This window comes from Amblyomma maculatum, chromosome 10 (assembly GCF_055883805.1).
Source record: "Amblyomma maculatum isolate TAMU_Amacu chromosome 10, ASM5588380v1, whole genome shotgun sequence".
NCBI lineage: Eukaryota > Metazoa > Arthropoda > Arachnida > Ixodida > Ixodidae > Amblyomma > Amblyomma maculatum.
The window spans coordinates 135829928-135835170 of record NC_139353.1 but is presented as its reverse complement, the minus strand read 5'-3'; positions in this window follow the sequence as shown (position 1 = coordinate 135835170).

Genomic DNA, 5243 nt, shown 5'->3' with positions numbered 1-5243 from the left:
GTGCGCTTTCACCCTTTATGTGCAGCGTATCGCGACAATCCCGCGCCATGTGTCGAAGAAACTCGCATCCCTTATACAGACTTTTATTTTGGATGGCAGGACAGCGCTACTCGCCCATAACATCCTACACCTTCCGAAGAGGAAGGGAGGCTTTGACCTGCCGGGCATCGCGACAGTGGCTCGAGTACTCGCTTTAAGGATGGTGGAGAGGCTATTGGCTGACGCGTCTTTCCCTGGTCGCTGGCTCATCCTGTACGGGATGAACACGGTGCGCCGTGCGCTTACACCCGAACATTATTTAGGTGCACAGGCGGACAGACCTTTGCCGTTTTACCGCGAGGTTGCCGAGACAAAGTCGGCTCTTGATGCAGACCTGTCAGATGTTAATGTAGGTGACCTACTAGCCATACGCATCAGCGAACTAGTTGCCGTTTGAAGGCTTTCAGCTGATGAGCCATGAAAGACCGCTGTCCCCAAATGGCGATGCCAAATGAAGTTCGAGATTTTGACTGGCTTAGGCGCTGGGGCGTCTCCCCGCGAGAAAGCGCCTTGCCAGTTGGGGTTTTGTACCCAATGACCACTGTGGCATCTGCGGTGCTTCCCAGAGTCTCTCGCATGTTTTTTTGGATGTGTTGGACTGTGAAAAAGGCTGACCGCCGAAGAATTGACGCGTTTGAATTGTGGTGCTGGCGAAGACTCTTGAGAGTTCCTTGGACTGCCAGAAGATCAAATCAGTCCATATTGTCGACCATAAACCCTGACTGCTCATTAGAGGGTCGAATTCTAAAGTTAAGCTAAGCTACTTTGGTCATCTGATGCTAAGAGAGGAGTCGCTGGAGAAATATTTGATGTTGGGAAAGGTTGAGGGTCGCCGGAGAAGGGGTAGGCAGCGAACGCGATGGTTATATGGCATCCTCGAAGCGCTGCAGATAGAGTTATGTGATGTTAGGAAGATAGTGAGAGACCGGAAAGCGTGGCGTGACATGGTCCATAGGGTCACGAAGAATCGGACACGACTGAACAATTGAACTGAACTGAAGTTACAAGAACATGTGGCGGCTCGCTTATAGGTTGTATAACATCCGCATGAACCCCGGCGTCAAGCGCCGGCGTAACCCTTTTGAACACCTTACGTTCACTGTAGTTCTATTTATGTTGAGGCGTCGCAGGGGCCTCGCTGAGGCGCGCCGCACTCCCGAACGTGCAATTTAACCAGCATTGCAGAGGCCGCACCTCGTCATCCGGAAGTGTCTGGAGAGTTAGAAACGGACGGCGAGACGCGGTTTTCGTGGTGCTGGCATACACGCTTCTATGTTGTAAGGGGGAGCTGACTTGAGATGCCTGTCGTCCTTTATTAGAACCCACCCCCTTCTTTTGTTTCTCCTTTCCCCTCTCTCAACAATCATGTCTTTAATTTTATTATGTATATTGTCGCTGGCAACAGGGCAAGACGTGAACGACAAGGCTAAGTTGTAGGAGCAGGCAGCGTTCCAAACGCAGCGCGCAAGCCGCCTTTAGTGTCGCCTTCTTCCAGGCGCAGCAAGAACATAGGGACACCAGGTGGCATTACGCCCCCTCTTAAAAAAAGAAATCAGAGGCGGAGCGCACGGGATGGGCAAAGCAAGCGAAAACAAAGATCAGCACATGAACAGAATAGATAACGGAGGCGGGGAAATGTGTCCTACGTGACAACGAAACAAGCGCATAGCACACTACCGTGTGAAATAGGGCCTCATGCGGACAACGTGCACGACCTCGGAGCGTGGTTGGCGACGCGAGGGCTGCACAGTAACCGCTGTAAGAACTTCGTATGTCACTTCCGTGAGAAGGCGCAGAACATCGTAAGGTCCGAAGTAACGGGTAATCAGTTTGTCACACATGCTCCGCCGACACACCGGGGTACACACCCAAACTTTCTCTCCAGGATGGTATGTGACCTGCCGATGACGGAGGTTGTAGCTGCGTGCATCCGTGCCCTGCTGTTGCTGAATGTGAATGCGGGCAAGTTGACGTGCTTCCTCAGCACGCTGAGCTAACTGCTCGGCGTCTGGCGTGAGTGGATGATCATCTGTGCTGCTCGGAAGCATTGCATCCAACATCGTTTGAACGGCACGTCCGTAGACTAGGCGAAATGATGTAAAACGCGTTGTCTCTTGGGTTGCCGTGATGTAGGCATGTGTGATGTAGGGGAGAATCTCATTCCAGGTTTTGTGCTGCGAGTCTATGTACATTGCGATCATGTCGGCGATGGTTTTGTTGAGTCTCTCTGTGAGGCCATTCTTCTGCGGGTGATATGCAGTAGTTTTTCGGTGGCTGGTATGACTAAGCTCGAGCACGTCGTGCATGAGCTGTGCCATAAACGCAGTGAATCGATCCGTGACACTAGGAACGGTGCGCAATAAAGCAACACGATTTGGTGCATGAACTGAGCGATCTCAATTCATGTGCCACGATGCACTGCCTTGGTTTCCGCATACCGTGTGAGATAGTTGGTCGCGACTATAATTCATTTGTTACCCGTCGATGACAGTTGAAATGGGCCCAGAAGGGCGATACCGACTTGGTCAAACGGAGTCCGAGGTGGATTAATAGGTTGGAGCAAACCCGCCGGCTTGAATGGAGGCACCTTTCGACGTTGACTCTCGCGGCAGCCTCTGACGTAGAGATGGGCGGCGCCAGAAAGTTTAGGCCAATAATAGTCTTGACGAACTCGAGCGAGTGTGCGTGCAAATCCCAAGTGTCCGGAGGGCGGCTCATCGCGGCAAGCAAAACGATATCGTCGCGAAGGTCGGCCGGCACGAAGAGAAGGTGCTCTCGGTCATCAGTGCTGGAGTTTTTCTTAAATAAAACGCCATTCCGTAGATGGAATGCAGACAGGTTCCTTCCAAACTGGCGGGGGATGTCAGCAGCATGATCCTCCATGGGGTCAATGACCGGTCGAAGGTCTTGGTCAGCTCGCTGTCTGGACATTATGTGTAAGGCATTCACTAGACCAAAAAACCCTCTGTCATCCGTGACGTTATCGACAAATCCGACCTGTGCCCGCGAGACTGTATTAGCATCTTCGTACTTCTGATCAGATTTGTACATAATGGAGTAATCAATGCTTTGCGCCCCGATGGGTCGCGGAGATTCCCCAGTCTGCACAAAGAATGGTGGTCAGTAATGGCTTTAAACGCACGGCCATAGAGGTAAGGCCTAAATTTCATAGTTGCCACACAACCGCGAGGCATTCCTTTTCCGTAGTGGAATAATTTGTTTCAGCGCGGGAGAGCGTGCGGCTGGCATACGCAATCATCCTTTTCATGTCAGCTTGGTTTTGAATACGTACAGCGCCAAGGCCGATGTTGCTGGCGTCGGTGTGGACTTCAGTGGCAGCGTCTTCATCAATGTGCGCCGAGTGGGGGTAGTTTGCAGTCGTCTGCACAGCTCCGCAAAGAACTGCTGTAGGATCGGCGGCTCACACGAACTGTGTATCATCCTGCTTTAGGCGGGTCAGGGGTGCGACTACCTTGGCAAAGCCGGTGATGAAGCGGCGGTAGTACACACACAAACCCTGAAGCATTTAAAAAATCCCGTTGGTGGCAGTAACGAGAAATTTGGCTACCGCGCCAGTGTTCTCTGGGTGTGGCTTAACGCCTGCAGCACTCACAAGATGGCCGAGAAACTTCAACTCTTTGTAACCAAAGTGGCACATCTCGGGCTTGAGCGTCAAGTCAGCTGCCCGGAGGGCATCTAATACTGCGCGCAGGCATTTGAGGTGTTCTCCAAAGGTTTCAGAGTCCACGACAACATCGTCGAGATAAACTAAACAGATTTCCTATTTGAGGCCGGCGAGGATGGTGTCCATCACGCGCTGAAAAGTAGCCGGCGCTGAAAATAAGTCGAATAGCAGCATTTTAAACTTCGATAGTTCATCTGGGGTGACAAAAGTTGTTTTTTCGCGGTCCCACTCATCTACCTCAATCTGCCAGTACCCGCGCTTCAAATCAATCGAGGAAAAGTACTGGGTACGATGAAGCTTGTCGAGCGAATCGTCGATACAGGGCAGCGGGTATACGTCTTTTTTAGTGATGTTGCTTAACCTTCGATAATCAACACAGAAGCGAATGGTGCCATCTTTTTTCTTTACCAGCACGACAGGGGATGACTACGGACTGTTGGAGGGTTGGATGACCCCATCACGAAGAATCTCCTGAACCTGTGTCTGAATCGCTTCACGTTCCGTCATTGAGATGCGGTAGAGCTGCTGGCGTAGAGGGCGGTCATCGTAGGGAGTAATTATGCGCTGCTTCACAAGAGGCGTTTGCCAAATTTTCGATGACGTCACAAAAGAAGCACTGTATTCCAGGAGGAGAGAGCGCAGTTCGCGCTGCGGCGGTTCCGAGAGATCTGTTCTAATATCAAGACGATCGAGGGATGGGAGCACATTTTCAACTTCTACGAACGTAAAACATTCAGAAAAGACCGGCTAAGGAGTCGGCAAATGCGATTGCGGCAGCGCAGAAAAGACGACGGGATTCGTTGGTGAAGTTAGTCACCAGAAGTTCAGATCGGCCGTTACGGAGGTGGATGAGGTTCCGCGCACAGGTGATGCTGTGGTGAGAAAAAGGGACTGGTTGCCCTCAGCGACCGCCATTCCGTCACCATAGTTCGTCGAGCTAACAGTGACAAAAACATGGGAAGAAACGCTCTCGGCAGAAATTCGAAAAGGGGTGCGGCGATGGCGGGCCGCGGTGTTAGTATTATCAGCTTTTTCGGTCGAAAACGTCACGGTACGCTTCCGGAGATCGATAATGGCCCGATACTCCCCGAGAAAATCTACACCAAGGATACATTCGCGGGAGCAATCAGGTATAACAAGGCTGCTGAGAAAAAACCTGCAGTTGCGAATTTGGACTCTCGCCGTGCATTGATCGCTCGGAGGACGACATGCCCGCCAGCGGTGCGAATCTGCGTGCCAGAACACGGCGTCCTTACATTTGTTTAGAAGCGCCACTAGCTTCCCGCTTAAAATCGAAAAATCAGCACCACTGCCTACCAATGAGCTAACCGTATAGCCGTCGAAGACCACGGGTATATCAAGCGAGAGTCTATCTTCATGTGTACGAACTGTCGTCGGGGCCGTAGAGCCGCGATCCCTCAAAGGTCGCGTTGTCGGGGTATCTTTGTCGCGTCAATTAGAAGCGGCCTCGCCCCCGAAGATCGCTGTCTTCAATTTTCCCGACGCAGACTAGGCTACC